Source organism: Sorex araneus, chromosome X (genome assembly GCF_027595985.1).
Source record: "Sorex araneus isolate mSorAra2 chromosome X, mSorAra2.pri, whole genome shotgun sequence".
NCBI classification, from domain to species: domain Eukaryota; kingdom Metazoa; phylum Chordata; class Mammalia; order Eulipotyphla; family Soricidae; genus Sorex; species Sorex araneus.
The window spans coordinates 66,146,751-66,168,491 of record NC_073313.1 but is presented as its reverse complement, the minus strand read 5'-3'; the positions used below and the strand labels follow the sequence as shown (position 1 = coordinate 66,168,491).

The following is a 21,741-nucleotide window of genomic DNA, read 5'->3' as shown; positions in this document are numbered from 1 at the left end:
AATTTACTGAAGACAAATAGAATGTTGAATAAGAACAATACTCAGTGATATTAGAAACAGAAAACAATAGAAAATTTTAATAAAATAAAATCTGTTATTTAAGAACAATTAAAATTGCTAAAACTATAGCTTAATGTACCCCACATAAAACACATTGACATGATCAATAACATAATTTTTTAATAATTTATTTATTTTTAATTAGAGAATCACCGTGAGGGTACAGTTACAGATTTATACACTTTTGTGCTTATACTTCCCTCATACAAAGTTCGGGAACCCATCCCTTCACCAGTGCCCATTCTCCACCACCCGTAAACCCGGGGTCCCTCCCACCCTCCCCAATCCCATCTCCCCCCCCCCACCCTGCCACTGTGGCAGGGCATTCCCTTCTGTTCTCTCTCTCTAATTAGCTGTTGTGGTTTGCAATAAAGGTGTTGAGTGGCCGCTGTGCTCAGTCTCCAGCCCTCATTCAGCCCGCAACTCCCTTCCCCCACATGGCCTTCAACTACAATGTAGTTGGTGATCGCTTCTCTGAGTTGCCCTTTCCCCGGAACGTGAGGCCAGCCGCGAAGCCATGGGGTCAACCTCCTGGTACTTATTTCTACAGTTCTTGGGTATTAGTCTCCCACTCTGATATTCTATATACCATAGATGAGTGCAGTCTTTCTATGTCTGTCTCTCTCTTTCTGACTCATTTCACTCAGCATGAAACTTTTCATGCCCATCCACTTAACTACAAAATTCTTGACTTCCTTTTTTCTAACAGCTGCATAGTATTCCAATGTATAGATGTACCAAAGTTTCCTCAACCAGTCATCCGTTTTGGGGCATTCGGGTTTTTTCCAGATTCTGGCTATTGTAAACAGTGCTGCGATGAACATACATGTGCAGATGTTGTTTCGATTGTACTTTTTTGCCTCTCTGGGATATATTCCCAGCAGTGGTATTGCTGGGTCAAATGGGAGCTCAACCTCTAGTTTTCTGAGAATCGTCCATACTGTTTTCCAAAAGGACTGAACTAGCCGGCATTCCCACCAGCAGTGTAGAAGGGTCCCTTTCTCCCCACATCCTCTCCAACAGCGGTTGCTTTTGTTCTTTTGGATGTGTGCCAGTCTCTGTGGTGTGAGGTGGTATCTCATGGTTGTTTTGATCTGCATCTCTCTGATGATTAGTGATGCAGAGCACTTTTTCATGTGCCTTTTGGCCATTCGTATTTCTTCCTTGGTAAAGTTTCTGTTCATTTCTTCGCCCCATTTTTTGATGGGGTTGGATGTTTTCTTTTTGTAGAGTTCAACCAGTGCTTTATATACCATTGATATCAACCCCTTATCTGATGGGTATTGTGTAAATATCCTTTCCCATTCTGTGGATAGTCTTTGTATTCTGGTCACTGTATATCTTGCGGTGCAGAAGCTTTTTAGTTTAATGTAGTCCCATTTGTTGATCTCTGTTTTTACTAGATTGCTTACTTCCGTGTCATCTTTGAAGATACCTTTATCTTCAATATCGTGGAGGGTTTTGCCGACCTTGTCTTCAATGTACCTTATGGTTTGTGGTCTAATGTTGAGGTCTTTAATCCATTTTGATCTGACTTTTGTGCATGGTGTCAGGTCAAGGTCTAAACCCATTTTTTTGCATGTGGTTGTCCAGTTTTGCCAGCACCATTTGTTAAAGAGGCTTTCCTTGCTCCACTTCACATCTCTTGCTCCCTTATCAAAGATTAGATGATCATACATTTGGGGTTGTGTGTAGGGATATTCCACCCTGTTCCATTGGTCTACGGCTCTGCCTTTGTTCCAGTACCATGCTGTTTTAATTGTTACTGCTTTGTAGTAAAGATTGAGGCTGGGGAGGGTGATGCCTCCCATCATCTTTTTCCCAAGAATTGTTTTAGCTATCCTTGGACGTTTGTTTCAATAACATAATTTTAAAAATGATGTTGCTAAAGGTCATATAGATATGAAAAAAATATAGGCTGGAGATATAGGACAGCAGGTAAAGTATTGTTCCCATAACGGTGGCAAGAGTGGCAAGAAACCTTTGGACAGCCTGTTTGGTTACCTGAGGTCATATAAGAATTAAGAAATAACTATCATCATTATTTGTATTTCTAAGGTTATTTTTTCTCTAGAGGATATTCTCTAAAATTTCAGTTGTCAATGTTGAAGTCTCTGATATTTACTTTCCATTTTGTTATATAAATAAGAATGCTTTATTGATCTATATGGGAGTTTGACAAAGAGAATCCAAAGCAGTTTTGGAAAACAATATCTCCCTGAAAATAAATTATTTGAGAGACCAACATAACAGCACAGCGGGTAGGGCATTTAACTTGCACACAGTCAACCTTGGTTCAATCCCTGGCACCCTATTCGATCCCCCTGAATACTACCATGAGTGATTCCTGAACACAGAGTCAAGACTAAGCTCTGAACCTGGGCAAATGTAGCCCAAACATGAAGAAAGAAAAGAAGGGAAGAAGGAAGGAAGGGAAGAATGGAGGAAGGGAAGAATAGAGGGAGGGAGGAAGAGAAGAAGGGAGGAAGGGAAGAAGAGAGGGAGCGAGGAAGGGAGGAAGGGAAGAAAGGAGGGAGAGACAATGGGAGGGAAAGAGGGAGGGAGAGAGAGAGAGGGAGGGAGGGAGGGAGGGAGGGAGGGAGGGAGGGAGGGAGGGAGGAAGGAAGGAAGGAAGGAAGGAAGGAAGGAAGGAAGGGAGTGATTTAAATAAAGATCCTTCATTTTTATCATACATTCTCAACCAGATCTTAATGATTCTTTCCTAGTATTTAATAGCTAATACTTAACCCTTGCATGCTTTTTATGAAGAAGCTACACAAACCTGACATGTGAAAAAGGATGAACAAGTATATAACAGATTTAAAAAAAAAATCAGTCTTTAGAAGCACTCCCATAGCCCTTATTCTCCCCAAAAGTCAGCTCAGAGGCGGTTACAAAAGTATCTCTAAAATTGATGACTTTTTTATTTGTTTTTTTGGGAGCCACATCCAGCTGTGTTCAGGACTTATTCCGGCTCTGAGCTTCAGTTTTGGTGGGCTCAGTGGGGTATTGGGCATTGAATTCAGGCTGGCTACGTGCAAGTCAAGTGCTCTACCTACTGTGCTATTACTCTGGCCTTAAATTGATTACTTATATATGGAACTTTTTCTACTTTTGATTAGTCTATGAATAAATAAGGCAATAATACAAAGGAGGTAAACATTTTTACCAATAAATTTTATCCAATTATCTTAAATGGTGTCACTTTGTGTCCTATGTAATCAAAACTGTCCTTCAGGAAAATTTATATAGCAAAAAAAGGTTAAGAAGAATCAATGTTCACATACATTTAGGACTAAACACAGTCTCAGTTAAATAAAAAATGCCAGGAAGTTTTGTTAATGAATCAATGAAGAGCTGAATAAATCTTCATACTTTATACTCCCTAGAGTACAATTCTTGGCATATAAATCTCATTTTTTATAGGATTTTGAGCTGATGAATTATGAGGCAAGGGATGTTCTCTGCAGTGAACTGAGTATAGAAGACCATGCCAAAACATACCATATATGCAAAGGATGGATGTCGAGGAGATAGTTGGAGAGATAAATAAGATACATTTGCACATTGCTGGAGGGATAGGTGTTGGAACACTGTATCACAAAAACTGAATCATGAATAACTCTATAAGGGTATATCTCACAGTGATTCAACAATAAAATCTTTTCAAAAATAAACACAAAAGATGTATGCTCTAATGTTATACATGAAGGGGCCAGAGCGATAGAACAGCCTGTATACCACTGACCCAGGCTCAATATGGGGCATCCCGTATGGTCCCTGAATTAAGGAGTGAATCCTGAGTGCAGAGCTCTGAGAATAGCCAGGTGTGGCCCCAAAATCACATAAGTAAATAAAGTTCTAAAAACTATCAGTATGTTTATAATTGTCTTACATAGATATAAACATACAATTTGGATTTTCATCTGAAACAATTGGCATAATGAGACCAAAAGTATGAATATACTCACGCACAATAATAATTTTAAAGAAAAATTTGGATCTGAATTATATTGCTATGATTTAGATCACCATTACTATAATGCTATATATTAAAAGTATTGGTTGATTATTGATCGTCTTAAGGCCACAACCATGAAAATTATTCAGGTTTTGCTCTTAATGAACCTATAAATTCTTGATGTAGCTGTTAACTTTTAATATAGCCTGCTACCTGTTTGTGATGTATCTGCTAATGTAATATTGTTTAATGTAGAGCATTGAAATAATGATGATCTCCTGTTCTATTCTAGCAGTATATTTCCTACTGAGGAGCAGTTTTGCAGTTCTTGTTGTCTTACCTAGAGTACTGTCCTGGCATTGAGGATTTTTATTAGGGGGATGAATTCCCACAGATCAGAGTCTTGGGAGTAATCCCTAAGAATTGTCAGGTATGGCCACCAAAAAAACCTATGTTACCTTGAAAAAATAGCATACAGCAGGTCCACAGTCCACTGCAATGGCTTATCAGGTGACAAGTTCTACAGTTTTAAGTGCATTATCTAACTTCCCTCTTGTTCTCTGAAGCCTGGTTCGAAGGATATTCGGTCTACTTGAGCCTCTTTGCTGTGTGAAATGAAGAAACTTGAAGAGGGAAGAAAATAAGCCAGAATTATCTTTTGTTATCTACAGTTTGCACTCAATTTTTTTCTTGATTCAATTAAAGGCCTATTTTTCATTTTTAATTAGATTATGCATGGTATATTTTTCCTATGGGGTAAAATAATGTTCTAAATTAAGTCAAAATACACTTCAAAGCAATACTGAACACTGCATATCTAAATAGCTCATATATAAAATGTATCATCAAAAATTCAAACATATACATATATTATTAGATTCCTTAGGTTTACCACACTGAAAATAATTTAACTTGGAATACAAAAGTTTAATGAGTTTGCTATTCTATTGCTCCTTACAGGACAATTAAAAACAAGACTTTATCAATATAACTAAATGTAATGGCTAAATTTACCTTACCTAAATCTATGTAAGAGATTTTAAACTATTGCTTTTTTTATATGAATAGACTTCTAAAGATAAACAACACTCCTTTATAGGAAGTCAAGTTTTGTAAATATAAAGAATATACAGAACACAGTATAAAAGACAGAAAGCTAAAGAGTAGCAAAAATACTGTTTAAGGGACCAGAGAGATCGTACAGTGAATTGGGCGTTTGCCTTGCACATCATCTGATCCCGGTTCGAATCCCCAGCATCCCATCTGGTCCCCCAAGCACTGCCAGGAGTAATTACCAGTGCAGAGTCAGGAGTAACCCCTGAGCATCACTGGGTGTGGTCCCAAAAGCAGAGTAATAATAATAATAATTACTGTTTAATTTAAAAATTCAAAAACAAAATATTAGCCTACATGGCAAATTTACAAACATCAATCTGTGTGAAAATGTTTAAATAGTGATATTACTCTAAGAAATAGATACCTTTCTATTTGCAACAGTTAATAAAGGCAAGTAAGCACCAACAATTGAGGTAGCAAATCCAAATTCGCACTTTGGATTAAAAATCCTCAAAATTTTGAATATTTTTGTATAATTTTGAATTTTTGAATGGTTATTAAAACATATCCCTTCTTGTCTCTTAACAGTATCTTCTACACAATATTAAATGAATTCTAACCTAAGTCGATGTCTCGAAATAGAGAAGCACCAACCACAGCAGCCATCAAGGGAAAAGAGTAGAATTCATATTTGAGGATTTTTTACATCAGAAAGAGGTTTCTTCTACAACCTTCCCTATTGCTATTATGTAGAACAGAACCAGATAGAAATAACAGAGATGGTACACGCCAAGCACTCTGGTCTCCCATTCATCAGTCAAAGCCGCTCACGAAGGAGGGGAGTCGTGAAGACTGGGATCCTCTGCTGACCGAAGAACTGCAGAAAGGGGAAGACGGCCAGAGGAGTCAGCGAGCTTGAAGAGAAGCACAGTGCCGTCGGACACAGTCGTCGCTGAAGACTTGAGTGGTAGTCCTCACCCTCGTCTCCTCGTCTTTATCTTTGTAGTCGTTGCTGTTTTTGTCATTGTCCTCCAATCATCGCTGTCTTCATAGTCGCTCCAACGGCTCCCAATGATGTAAGTATTTTCGTAACCATTTTCTCTTTCTTAAAATTGATATTTTTTAATTTGATCTCTTCTCTGGGGTGTAGGCTGTATTGTGTGGGGATGTCACTATTGATAATTGACAAACGGAATTTTTCCTATGTGTTTTTGACAAGACAGTCCTCACCGTACTAAGACTCCCCATTAAAGCTATAGTTTCTGATTTCAAGTGGCTTTGATGTCAGTGGAGTCAATTCAAGTTCCAATAATTCCTTTGTCATATTCTGAAAAATGGGAATGAATAACAGCCTGGTGAGCCTCCGTTGCTTTATTGGAACGGGTCTGGGTTTGACATGACAGCTAATCGGCCACAGGACTGGGTCCTGGACCGGGATTGGGACCAGGACTGGGACCAGACCGGGACCGAGAATGAGACCGACTCCCTTGGCGCCTGGCCAGAGAACTGGGATCGGAGCCACTTTTCCTTTGCACTTGAACAGTAGCATCAATCCATGAAGCAGGGGTTGAAAACCACTTGCATATAGTACATTAAGTTCACTAAAAGTCCAATTCTATCTCTTTGCTTGCTTTTAAATTCCTGCTCCATTTCTGATTTAAATTATTTTTTTTCCTCTTTGGGTCACACCCAGCAATGCACAGGGGTCATTCCTGGCTCTGCACTCAGAAACTTTCCCTGGCGGTGCTTAGGGGACCATATGGGATGCTAGGAATCAAACCTGGGTTGGCCCTACCTGCTGTGTTATCACTCCAGCCCCTCTGATTTAAACTCTTCATGAAAAACTGAAGTGAGAGATGAGAACAAGTATGCTTGACAGTTTATTCTGGAGGGTATGAAGGTGTGAACATGTTTATTGTTGATGTTTCTGATGGACTCTTCCTAAGATTGAATCAACCTGATCCATTTCCATAATCAAATCCAGGACAGGCTACAAAAGCTATTGTTTACCCCAAATAAGGTGACCCCAAATCCTCTGGGAATTAAGTACGGTGAGGATTTGAATGGAAAACATAGGAAGGGTGAAATTAGAAAATTGCCCTTGAGTGGAAGCTAAGATAGAAAGTCAGAAAACACAACTTGACATCATGAAAGGCCAGGTGATGAACAGTTTCGAATACTGCCTGGAATGTAATGTTAGAAATATCCTGCATGTAGGAGACTGGGCATTGAGACTTAGTAAAAAGATTCAAAAGTGCTTGCTGGGCCCGTGTTGCAAACTATAATGCAGAGAGTAAGAAGGAGAGGGAGAGACAGAGACAGAGACAGAGAGAGACAGAGAGAGACAGAGAGAGAGATGGATGGAGGGAGGGGAAGGAGGGAGGGAGGGAGAGAGGAAGAGAGGAAGAGGGAGAAGAAGACCTGTCATAGAGGCAGGCTGGGGTGAAGGGTTGGGAGGGATACTGGGAAATCTGGTGGTGGGAAATGTACACTAGTGAAGGGAGAGGTATTGGAACATTGTATTACTGAAACCCAATCATGAACAACTTTATAACTGTGTATCTAATGTTGATCCAATTTTTTAAAAAGTGTTTTCTGGGGCTGGAGCAATAGTACAAGTACAGCAGGGAAGGCATTTGCCTTGTTACATAGCGGACCTAGGTTCTACTCTTTTTTTTTTTTTGGTTTTTGGGTCACATCCGGCGATGCACAGGGGTTACTCCTGGGTCTTCACTCAGGAATTACCCCTGGTGGTGCTCAGGGGACCATATGGGATGCTGGGATTAGAATCCGGGTCGGCCGTGTGCAAGGCAAATGCCCTACCCGCTTTGCTATCACTCCAGCCCCTAGGTTCTACTCTTGACACCCCGTATAGTACCCCAAGCCTTCCAGGAGTGATAATCCCTGAGTGCTGAGCCAGGAGTAAGCCCTGAGCACAGCCAGGCGTGACCCAAAGTCCCCCTGAAAATTAAAACAGTGCTTGCTTACCTCCCTGGTTAGAAAACTATATAAAGTCAAGAACAGGACCACCCCCACTTCCAAGATTTGGGATTATTTGAAAAACTTCCTCCCCTGCTCTAGGAGCCTTCTTTTATTCATTTTTTGAATGAACCTGCGGGGGTCCAGCAGTTTTCGTTTCATCTCTTCAACCTTCAGTGTCCAGAGACAAAAACCTACCCTACCCACAGTAACAATATCACAGTTTAGAATCACTTCAGTGATACTTTTCATATTACTTGTAGATGTTGTTTTCAGGACTGCTGAACTCTGCCTGGAAGTTACGGAACGAAATGGTTTCTAATGCAAGCAGTTAGGTAGGGGAGATTTGGACATTGACTCTTGGGAAATAATAAAATCTAAAAAGGTTTTCCTAGTCCTGAAGTAGCCGGAGGTCATGAAGACCACAGCCCTTTGAAGTGTAATTCCCGAGCTCTTTGTTTTCGAGATTTGGTTCCAGGCCATATCTATTTCCACTGCAGAGCAGCCTGTGTTCTCTCTGGAACACAGACTTTTCTGTTTCTCTCCCTTCACATCGTTCTAAAACAGTTTCAATAAAAACTATCTTGGTTCACCATTTCTCCTCCTCCTGAAATTCTTTTCTGGGAGGAATGGTTAGGGCTGAGCTGATCCAGCACCGGGCAATTTTCCCAAGCTCTGGTGCCAAGGAGGGTGGAGTAGAGAGGTAGAAACAATGTGTTTTCTATCTTCTTTCGTTGACAACAGTTTCTGTTGAAGGGGACTTGGTGCTTCTCCCTTTCTGAGGGCCCCAGTGGGTTGGACCTCAGCTTCTCCATCTTCAAAGAGCTAAGGGATGCTCCCCTTGCCGTTGGTCTACTATAGGGTTGACTGATTTCTTCGTGTCTTATTACTTTCTAAAGCTCATTACAGGGCCCACTCTCCCTCATTTATTGAGTCATCCACAACAGTTTGTGTGTTTGTGATGAGCTGATTTCAGTTTTTCCTAAAAGAAAACTTAAGACCTTTAATTTGAAGAAAACGTTCTACTATCCCCTCCAAAATAACATACTAAATCTGAGACTGACATTTTTTTTCTTCTAGTGAATTCGCTCAGGACATTGTGTAGCCTTTGAAATGTACAAAATGAGAGATATTTTAACTTTTTATAAGCCTTGCTTTCAGCATAGACCTAACTGAACGTTTTTCAGTTCTCCATTCCATTAAGATACAAATCAGCACAGCTATTGTTTTCAATATCCTAAGATACAGTGTTGCTTTTGAAAAGGTTTTTACATAAGTGTGTTTATGTATTGTGTACATGTCTCAAGTTCAAGTTCTTTGATTTGTGTTTTACAGAAAAGTGAATAGCATAAAAATTAATAATACCCCTAATTATAACCCCAGTGAAATGAGTCCTGGCATTACTGTTAAGCAATTTTCCCTTAAATTCTTTATATCACTTTAAGGAACTCCCCAAACCCTTAGTTGGGCTCTTAAAAAAATAAAAGAACAGAGGAGGAAAAAAAAGAAGTGAAAGTAAATATGCCACTTCAAAAATGTTATTTTAGCTAAAGGATTATTTTGAGCTGATTATTTTATTTTTGCATGGTGGTGGCTATATCCAGTACTTCTTTCTGCACTGGTGCTCTGCTAGGAACAGCTAGCTTATCATCAACCCAACTGATAACTTTGCTTGTTTGGAGGCCATACCGGGCTATCCCCAGGACTTACTCCTGGCTCTGTGATCAGGCGTTACTCCTTGTAGGCTTGGGGGCCCCTATGGGGTGCCAGGGGTTGAACCTGAACCAGATACCTCCAAGGCAAACACCCTGGTTACCCTCTGTAAGATTTCTGGCCACACATGCTGATTATTATTATTATTAATATTAGTAGTAGTAGTAGTAGTAGTAGTAGTAGTAGTAGTAGTAGTTGTAGTAGTAGTAGTAGTAGTAGTAGTAGTGTTTTTAATGTCAGAGTCCTGCTATTTATTCACTCACCCATTAAGCTGACTGAAGCTGGCATGAATTCCACATTACTGTTTTTAAGAAAAAGTTTATTGAATATCCGGGAGATAGACCATTAAAAGCTGTTTATGATTGGGTTTCAGTCATACAATGATCCAACACACATCAATGAACATTTTCCACCAAAAATGTCCCCCTTTTCCCTCCCACCATCTCCCAACATCCCTGCCACCTGCACCCTGCCTCTATGACAGGCACTTTTCTTCTCTCTCTCTTTTTGTGCATTATCGTTTGCAATACAGCTACTTAGAGGTTATTGTGTTTGCTCAGGGTATTAGGTATCTTTATTAGGAAAGTAAGGCTGGAGTAGCTTTTTTAAAAAAAATTGTTATTGATTCACCATGAGATAGTTACAAGTTACAAGCTTTCATGTCTGAGTTACAATTACACAATGATCAAACACCCATCCCTCCACCAGTGCACATTCCCCACCACCAATATCCCCAGTGTACCCCCACCTTTCCCACCCTCCGACTGCCTCCATGGCAGACAATATCTCCCATATTCTGTCTCTACTTTTGGGCATTATGGCTTGCAATGCAGATACTGAGAGGTTATCATGTTTGGTCCTTTATCTACTTTAGGCACAGATCTTCCATCCCGACCCATGCCTCCAACCATTATTTTCTTAGTGATCCCTTCTCTATTCCTGCTGTCCTCTCCCCACCCACTCGTGAGGCAGGCTTCCAACTATGGAGCAATCTTCCTGACACTTCTATTAGAATCAGTAGAGTAGCTTTTTTAACTGGGTAGAAGCTTTGGGATGTGGACATGACTGTTGAGGCTTCTGGAAGTACAGAGGTGTGGGGGAAATAACCCATCACAACCCTGAGAAAGCCTGGAGATTTTAGTCACAAAACCCACACACCTGAAATTTCAGTAGATTAAATCACTTCGAGGTCTGTCCTGAGACATTGGAGTCTGGCCAGGGACATGGCAGCGATTTTGGATTGTGGATCAAGCAACTGCCTAGGGCTTTGCTTGGGCAGGTAACAGGCAGACCCTCCCACCTCCAGTTTACTCCAGTCTGTTCAGCTTTATGTAGGTCTGAGATTAACTGGTGATTTTTATCTCTTTTGAGACATATTTACGGATCTCTGAAGCAAAGCTGGTAAAAGAGCTTACTTGGTGACATTGGAATTGGTTCATGAGGGAGACTGTCGGTGCTTCCGGGAGTATAGGGGAGTGAGTGGGGGTAGCCCATCTCGACCCTGAGAAAGCCTGGAGATTTCAGTCCCCAAACCTGCATAACTGAATTTTCAGCAGGATATATCTTGGTGAGGTCTGTCCTGAGACAGTGGAGTCCAGCTAAGGGCATGGCAGCTATTTTGGATTGTGGAAACAAGGAGCTGCCAGGGGCTCTGCTTGAGCAGGCACCAGGCTGACCAGTCCCCCATCCAACTTGCACTGGTCTTTTCAGCCTTGCCTGAGATTAACAGAGGTTTTCTTTGTTTTTGCTTTTTATTTTTTATGTTTTTGCTTTTTAGGTCACACCCAGTGATCCTCAGTGTTACTCCTGGCTCTGCACTCAAGAATTATTCCTGGCATTACTTGGGGCAACATATGGGATGCCGGGAATTGAACCTGGGTCGACTGCATGCAAGGCAAGCACCTTACCCACAGTACTATCACTTCGGCTCCTAAGAGAGGTTTTTGATCTCTTTGAGATTTGTTTATGGGTCTCTGAAGTAAGGCTGATACATGAGCTTGTATAGCTGAGACAGAGGTGGTTTGTGGGTGTGGCTCCCACATACCTAACTTTTGGTGTTTAATATCTTGGGAAACTTGGCCCCAAGTTGTTGGGTCTGGCCCAAGGCACAGCAGAAGTTTTGGGGTAATAGGAAACCTGAAGAAACCATCAGGCTACTGATGCACTTGCCGCAGTACAGGTTGAGGTCAACCTGACTGCACCACACCCTGATGCTGTTTATTTTTAAGATAGATAAGAAATAAGAGAAGCTCAGAAGTTATCCTTTTAAAGGATACAATTATATACAAAAATCTCCATTTGTAAGTGTCCCATGTTCAACTGGGGGGAGGACTAAAACTTAGGAAACTAATTAAAAAAGGTATTAATTGTCTCCTACTAACAAACCTCCATCGTTTACTGTGCTTTACCTAATGATCTCCCTTTATGCTCACATAAAATCTTTTTTGGGGTTTGTTTTTAGCTAGAAGTGAAATTTAAAGTGCAGGATTAAAAAAAATTCTGTGGCTCCTCAATTTTCTTACATATCTTCCATGAAAATAGAATATATGACGCAGGTATGTTGCTAAATACGTTTTCCCATTCCTCTTTTATTGGAGGTAGATAAGTGGAAAGGAAGCTGGTCTCTGCCCCAAACTCAAAGGCTAAATAGAAAATTTATTTGTCCTCCTTTACAAAATGAATGAAAAGAGAAAAAAATATATAACTTGGCATTGTATATGTGAGATTGTGCTCCCTAAAAGGATGATATAAGATTTTATTTATTTTTTAATTTTATTGAATCACTGTGAGATAGATACCCAAGCTTTCATGTTTGGGTTACAATCACACAATGATAAAACACCCATCCCTCCACCAGTGCACATTCCCCACCACCAATATCCCCATTATACCCCCCTTTCCCACCCTCCCCCTGCCTCCATGGCAGAAAATATTCCCCATACTCTCTCTACTTTTGGGCATTATGGATTGCAACACAGACACTGAGAGGTCATCATGTTTTCTTAGTATGCCTACAGCAAGCCTTTTCTAACTAGTGTCACATAGGTTAGAAGAGGTAAGAATGATTCAGTCCCTGTGGGCCTTAGAGAAGCTGTTGTTACAGTAGAAAAAATGGATTTTCCTGGGCTCCTGGATTCTTGAGAATTATTTGAAATATTTACATACAGATCTCAGTTGCTTAAGAAGTTATAGTTTATGGACTCTGGGAAGATTTTCCATGTGGGACAGCAAGCTGGTGGTGGTTTCGAACCCACAGTCTGTGATGGACAGTGAATGCATCTAAGGCTTAGCTCCTCCCATACCAGTGGTGTGAGTGGTTGTTCCAGTGCATGGCTGATAACACGGCCACCAGTTAATCTCCCCCACTGTATCCCATAAAATTCACAAATTGGCCTCGTATACAGTACTCTCACCAGGGTAGCCTAGTTACCCCAACCACTTTAGGCCAATAGTCCATTAGCCCTTATGCCAATCAACATTCTGCCAAATCTCGTAAAAATAACCTGAGTGGAAGGAACAATACAACTGTAAACAAAAGAATGCATTCCCTGAATGAGCTCAAAAGGCTTCATGCAAATATATAGGAGCATCAAATTGGAAGGGAATATTCGTTTTCTTTCTTTTTGGGTCACACCCGGCGATGCACAGGGGTCACTCCTGTCTCTGCACTCGGGAATTACCACTGGCGGTGCTCAGGGGACCATATGGGATGCAGGGAATCAAACCCGGGGATGCAGGGAATAGAACCCAGGTCAGCCTCGTGCATGGCAAATGCCCTATTCACTGTGCTATCGCTCCAGCCCCAAGGAAGGGAATATTCTTGAGTGGGTAAGAAGAAAAGAGAGAAGGAGAGAGAAAAGTAAAAGTGCTGTCATAGAGGCAAGCTGGCAGGTGGTAGGAAGGAAAATGGAGACAGTGGTGGTAGGAAATGTATTTTTTCATTAAACCATTTTTGTTGAGTTACTAGGGCCTATAATACAATTAATCCCATTTTTCTTGAATATATCATTACAATGCCACACCTGCCACTAGTTTCCCCAGAGCCCTCCCAATCCCTACTTCCCATGTAAGTTCAGTCTGATAGACAAAATCTTCACTTCCAATAACTTAGATCATTTGTCCTCTTATTTTTTGTTTATGCCTCTCACATAGAAGATATATATTTTTTCTTTCAATATTCTGTGACTTTATTAAAATATTCTACCTATTAATACAAACACTTAAGCAGTATCTAGAGCCTAATATTTTCTTTTTTTCTTTTTTTTTATTAATGAGTCACCGTGAGGGTACAGTTACAGAGGTTCGTGCTTGTGTTACAGTCATATATTACTCGAGTACCCATCCCTCCACCAGTGCCCATTCTCCTCCAACGATGGCCCCAGGGTCCCTCCCACCCCCCCATCCTGCCCCCTACCCACCCCAGTCCACTCATGAAGCAGGCTTCCAGGTATGGGTCAATCCTCCTGACCCTTGTATCTACTGTTCTTGGGTGTCAGCCTCCTGTTATGTTATTCTATACTCCACAAAGGAGTGCAGTCCTTCTATGTCTGTCCCTCTCTTTCTGACTCATTTCACTTAGAATGATACTCTCCATGTCTATCCAGTGATAAGCAAATTTCATGACTTCATATCTCCTAATAGCTGCATAGTATTCCATTGTGTAGATGTACCCAAATTTCTTTAACCAGTCCTCTATTCTCGGACAATTGGATTGTTTCCAGATTTCAACTGTTGTCAACAGTGTTGCAATGAAAACATAGGTACAGATGTCATTTTACTGTGTTTTTTTGCATCCTCGGGATATATTCCCAGATGTGCTATTTTACGGGGTCATAGGGAAGCTAAATTTCTAATTTTTGAAGGACTGTCCTTATTGTCTTCCAGAAAGGCTGGACCAGTCAGCATTCCCACCAACAGTGAAAGAGTGTTCCTTTTCCACCACATCCACGCCAGAACTGGTTGCTTTTGTTCTTTTGAATGTGTGCCAGTCTCTGTGGTTTGAGATGATATCTCATTGTTGTTTTGACTTGCATCTCCCTGATGACTAGTGATGTGGAGCATTTTTTCATGTGTCTTTTGGCCATTTGTACTTCTTTTTTGAGGAAACTTCTGTTCATTTCTTCTCCCCATTTTTTGATGGGGTTGGAGGGTTTTTTCTTATACAATTCTAATAGTGTCTTGTATATCCTGGATATTAATCCCTTATCAGGTGGGTATTAAGTAAATATTCTTTCCCATTCTGTGGGGTCTTTCTGTATTCTGGTCACTGTTTCTTTTGAAGTGCAGAAGCTTCTTAGTTTGATGTAGTCCCATTTGTTTATGTTTGCTTCCACTTGCATGGTCAGTGCTGTTTCATCCTTAAAGATGTTTTTAGCTTCAATGTCATGGCGAGTTCTGCCTACATTTTCCTGTATGTACCTTATAGATTCATGTCTCATATTGAGGTCTTTATTTCACTTTGATCTGACTTTTATGTCTGGCATTAGACAGGGGTCAGAGTTCATTTTATTGCAGGCATCTATCCAGTTTCCCCAGCACCACTTGTTGAAGAGGCTTTTCATGTTCCACTTCACATTTCTTGTTCCTTTGTCAAAGATTTAGTGGCCATATATATGGGGGTCTGTGACAGGATATTCAACTCTGTTCTATTGATCTGCAGGTATGTTTCTACCCCAGTACCATACTGTTATAATTACTACTACTTTGTAATAGAGTTTGAAGTTGGGGAAGGTGATGCCACCCATCTTTTTTTACCAAGAATTGCTTTAGCTGTTCTTGGGGTTTATTGTTCCATATGAATTTAAGGAGTGTTTTGTCTATTTCTTTGAAAAATGTCATAGGTATCTTGGTAGGGATCACCTTAAATTTGTGTAGTGCTTTGGGCAGTATTGTCATTTCAATAATGTTAATTCTCCTTATCCATGAATAGGAGATGTGTTTCTATTTCCTAGTGTCCTCTTTTATTTCTTGAAGTAGTGCTTTGTATTTTCCTTTTATAGGCACTTCACCTCTTTGCTTAAGCTGATTCCAAGGTACTTGAGTTTCTGAGTTACTATTGTGAACAGGATTGTTTTTCAGTGTCTCTTTCTTCTCTTTTGTTATTTGTATATAAGAAAGCCATGAACTTTTCGGTGTTGATTTTATAGCCTACCACTTTACTATATCGACCTATTATTTCTAAAAGCTTTTCTGTAGAGTTTTTAGGGTTTTCTAAGTATAGTTTCATATCATTTGCAAATAATGATAGCTCGATACCTCTTCCTTTACTATCTGTATGCCCTCAATATCTTTTTCTTGTCTAACTGCTATGGCCAGGACTTCCAGTACTATATTGAATAGGAGTGGCGAAAGTAGGAAATCTTGTCTTTGCCCAATCTTTTTCTTTGCTTACATATCTAAGGCTCTTTAGTTTACTCATACTGTCCAAGAACAGCACAGTGTGGTAAGGTATTCTCCCATACACCCTGACACCTGCAGGAAACTGTTCAATCACAAGCAGAGAAACAGGGAATGTGATGGAATGGATAGATTTCAAAGTTGTGGATTAACATCATTAGTGGGTTCAATTTTAAAGTAACCATATTATCAGGTTATTTCCTTTATTAGTTCTCACACCATCTATATCTCTGTTGTTTTCCATTAATTAATAATGATTTAAATTATAGTGATTTTTTCAGTATTAATTAAAATCTGTTGTGTGAAACATGTCTATCCGACAAGTAACACTCCATAAATATTATCAAATATTTAAGCTAGATAAATTTTAAGTATTAAACTATAGTGTCAGGCATTAAAATGAATTTGAGATTAGAAGTAAAGCAAGCATATTTTCTAAGCAATAACGTTAATTTATTTGAAATGCTCTTATTTTAAAATTGGAGCAGTTTAGGGATTTTAATATTCATTGCTTGCCTTTTATCTTTTTAACACATGAGTACATTGCTTGACAGCTAGAAAATTAAATTAAAAATCCTTTTAAGAATTTATTCTAAAATTGATTGCTGTGGCATATTACTACACTCAGGAAGCAACCCGACCTAAAACACCTTAAACAAAATGTTGGAAGAAAGTAGTTAAAAGATACAAACCTTTTTGGGAACATTGCTTGGGAAGAATGGGCATTGGTGGAGGGATGGCTAAGCTACTATTGTATGACTGTAATGCAAACACGGAAGTTCGTAAGTTTGTAACTCTACCCCACTGTGATTCACTACTAAAAAAAAAGACACAAACTTATTGCAACAACTGTTATGAACACTTATATGTCTCTTGGTTGTTGTTAAGAGTATTGATTTAGGTTACATACTATATATCTGGTGCATAACTAAGTACATAAAATAGAGATATGTGCACTTACAAAGAGCGTATCTAGGTACAGGAGTGCATATAGTCACAAATATAGATCTATATATTTAAACTGTTAAGATGGTAAATCCTAAGAGTTTTCATCATCAAAAAACTTTTGGTTTTTGTTTTGTACTGTGTCTACATGAAATTAAAGCTATGGTAACAGTGTTTCTGGAAACACCAAATAGTCACTCTTGGCATAGAAAGGCAACTGCTGATAACAGGTCCCTTTCCACTAGGACTAAGTCTAATTCAAGATGCTTCTCCCAGAGAGAAACAGTGTTTAAATTTAGAACCATCTCCCCATCACAGTATGAGAACAGTCTTTAAGTATTGGGGAGGACTGTGTAAACATGAGAACTGTGGAGTAAGAGTGTCTGTATTTCTTCCAGAAGTTTTTTGAAGTAATTTTGATCAATGTCTTTCAGGAGACCATATATTCCTGATGTTATCAATTGTGGCAGCTGGAAATAGAGTTTCTGAAAGAAAGACATATACCAGATAACCTCTACCATTAGAATATAATGACTAACTGTAAAGGTGTTTGAAGCAAGTCCTACTGAAACTAGTTTCCAAGATGACATTAACAATGATTTCACAGTATATATACATGAAATCCTTATGTTCTATACCTTAAAGGTATGCAGTGAGTCAGATCAATTATATTTCAATAAATCTAGGAGAAAACAAAAACAAACTATGGAACTCATGGGATAAAATCATATATAGATCTTATATCTGATACGGAACTTGAGTGAAGATTATATAAACAATTATCCAATTTATAAACAAAGATACCCAAATGAAAATCTGGAGAGATAATACAGTGGGTAGGACACTTGCCTTGCAGAATGCCCACCCAATTTTGATCCCTGGCCCTCCAAATGGCCTCAAGCCCTTCCAGGAGTAATTTCTAAGCACAGACCCAGGAGTAAGCACTGAGCATCACTGAGTGTGGCACAAAACAAACTAAAAACCAATTGAAATATAGGCAAAGCACTTAAATACCAATGTTGAATAAATATATGAGAAGATGCTCAACATGTTTTAATAATTTCCCCTCAGTAAAATATGAGTTAAAATTTGGGTTAATTTATACTGCTTAGGATAATGATAAATTAAGGTGGCAAACAATAAATATTTATGAATATGTGAAAAAAATGAAATTCCCATAGACAGTCATTTGAGTATAACTATGATGAAAAACCAATTAATGGTTTCTCAAAAAAGTAAAACTAGAATTAGTGTAGTACATAGTGAATTTACTTTTAGATACATTACTAAAGGAATTGAAAAAATATAATGATCACACAAAGTCTTATAAAAATATTTCTGGTAGCATTATTTATTTTTAATAAAACGGGAAACATTTCAAATATTCATCTGTTCAATGAATTTATAAAATTCTGCATTACACAAAGTCATGAAAAAGATATATACATAATTATTTTCGTAATTATGTAATGACCAAGATCTGAAAGCAGCCCAAATGTCCAAAGGTCGATGACTGAAAAAAGAAACTGTGGGGTTTATAAATATGTGTGTGCATATGTATATGTATATGTATATAAATGTATATGTATATATATATGATGAAATACGACTCTATTAAAAGAACAGATTAAATCCTGCCTTTTGCTGAAAAGTGAATGGGGTTTAAAGGGATTATATTACATGTAATAATTCAGGGAGAGGGGAAAATACCAGATGATCTTTTTCATATGTGCTATATTAGGAAACAAAGCAAGCAAATGGACAGTATCCCACAACAAAAAATGTTCAGCATTGAGTACAGAACTGAGGTTGCCAAGTGCTGGGAGGATGCAGGTCCGGGAGGTGGCGGGGAAACAGGAGGCGGTTTCATCCTTTAAAGAGGCACGACTACTTATACTCCCCAAACTTTTCAAAGGATTCCTCTTAACAGGTCCTGTGAAGCCAGCATCACCATAATACCCAAAGCAGAGATGTTACTAAAGAAGGAATTTGATGTGCTTAATGACCATTGATGCCAAAAAATCCACAACAAAATCTTAGTAGACTGAACCCAACAACATATGAAAAGGATCACAAGGAATAATCAAGTAGGATTCATCCTAGGAATACAACGATGACTCAATATATGCAAATCAGTTAATGTTATACAGCAAGTTAACAGAATAAACATAAACATAATCTGATAATATCAATACTGAGAAAGCTTTTGACAAAATCCAATATCTAATTATGACAAAAAAACTAAGAAAAAAATAGGATTTATGGAATGTTCCTCAAAATATAATATCCATTTACAACATGCTCTTTAATTATTTTAAAGTTTATGCAAAATGATTTGCAATAATATTAGTAATAGTTTCAGGCATATAAGTTTCCAATACCACACCGCTCTCTCACCAGTGTCAATTTCTCCACATCAATGCCTCAGGAAGTTTCCTCTCTCAATCCTTACATACTCCCTTGGCAAATTCAGTTCTGTAGGGTTATTCTCAGGGTGTGCTACCATTTTCCATGAGTTATTTCCTTAATATATTTCTCTATATTTCACATATGAGATATTGTTCTTTGTCCTTCCTCTTCTCACTTTATTCATCAAGATAGACACTAGTTCCATCCACAAAACTGCAGTATTTCATTTTCCTTGTCACTGAACAGTATTATATAGTGTGTATATATACACTATATATGTATATGTATAAATATTGGTATATATAACATATATACATATATATCAGTTTATTTATCAACTTATCTGTTTTGGGGCACTTGAGTTGTTTTCAGATGTTGACTATTGTGAATATTACAGGAATGAACATAGGAATGTAGCAATTTTTTTTGAAGTACTATTTCTGCACTTCTGGTGGAAGACATCAAGAAGTGAAATCACTGGATCATATTGGGGATCTAGGCTCAATTTATTGAGAGATGTCCATACTTCCCATAGAAGCTGAATCAGAAAACACTCTCACCAACAGAGGATGAGGGTATATTTTCCACTACATCTCTGCCAGCACAAGTCATTTCTACTCTTTTCTGATGGGAATCAGTCTCACTGGTGTGAGATGATATTTTTTTTTCAGGAATAATCAGTGACTAGATGTTGTAAGCCCTAATAGTGCAGAGACGTTAATCACAAATTATCCAAACACCGATCATCCTGTTCTAACTGCCCTCAAATAGAGGAATGGGTAAGAGTTATCCTACCTGAGGATCCAGGTAATATTTTGTTGTTTTGATTTGAATTTCCTTGATGATAAGTGATAGAGAGCATTTTTTCATGCACCTTTTAGAAATTCATATGTCTTATTTGAGAAAGTGCCTATTCAACTATTTTCTCCATTTATTGATGGCTTGTTTGATTATGTTTTAGTTTTGTGAGTTATTGGTCTGTCCCAACCATTATAAATTTGTCAGATGGTGACTTTACCCTTTTCCTAATCAAGGAAGAAGTGTTGCCTTTTTTCTGATATGGAAGAATGTAGTTTGCAGAACATCGTTCAGCAAACACATCTGACCTCAGAAAATTTATGAAGAGGATTAATGGCCAGATTATTCTTCCTCTTAAATACAATGACACAGTTTAGATACTAGGTCAGAGATTTGAAAACTTTTTGGGCTTAGGGACCTGCTGCACTATTAACATTTTTGATGATCCCAGAAAAGTTTTGTTTATAAAAAACTCGATATTAAATTTATTGGGAATTTGAGATGGAAAAAACATTATGAAGTCAGTTTGTTGAATCTTTATTATATTCAGTTAACAATATTCCTTTCAGTAAATATTTCTGGGGTATTTGATAAATGCAAGCTTTTGTATAGGTAACACTAAAAGATATAGAACATCCTCATGAGCTATTGAAACTTTTCTCTAGTCTCTTTTAGTATTTTGTCCTTCTCCCCAGGGTCTTTATTAACCACTGATATGTTTTATATCTTTTGATTTTTTTCTTTTCCTGGATGCCATGCAAAATGAATATGAATGCTTTCCTCTAATTTAGTACAATGTATTTAATATCCATTTGTGCTCCTGTAAAACAGACACATTTATTAATATTTGATTTGTGTGAAGTCTGACACAGATGTTACTACGTGAAAAGTAAGATTTTTATGGGAAGGGTGAAGTTCCAATCTGGATTCTTGGGGATGAGAATCCCTATGTCTTTTTCAGCTTCGAGAAGCAGTTTTTATTAATTTATGTTCCTGTTCTCTCACTTTAAAGTATGAAACACAAAACGCCTGTTTTATTATTGTACCACACCTAGTGGTTTTCAGGGGTCTCTTCTGGCAGTGCTTGGGGGACCCTATGTAGTGCCAGATATCAAATTCAGGTCTGCCTCAACACAAACACTCTACCCGTTGTACTATATATCTAGTCTCGACATAGGATCTCCGACGCTTCTTATATCATTATAGGATACTGTTACCTGTTTTTAAACAACCATGAAATTGAGTTCATGCACCTGAATAATCTTTGACCAGCTTTCTATCTCAAGGTCCTTGGCCTTATTGGTAAGGACAAGTTCGTCTTTTTATTGAATCACCATGAGATACAGAGTTACAAAACTGTTCGTGATTAGGTTCATAATACAGTGTTCCAACATGCATCCTTCCACCCGGGTACATTTCCCACC

At 38.6% G+C, this 21,741-nt stretch overlaps 1 non-coding gene across 1 annotated transcript; it reads right to left on the bottom strand.

The window, feature by feature from the left end:
* Positions 1 to 20,185: 20,185 nt before the first annotated feature.
* LOC129400595 (U8 small nucleolar RNA) lies at positions 20,186 to 20,321 on the bottom strand. Its single transcript, XR_008627806.1, has one exon. It is a non-coding gene; the product is annotated as a U8 small nucleolar RNA (small nucleolar RNA).
* Positions 20,322 to 21,741: the final 1,420 nt, after the last annotated feature.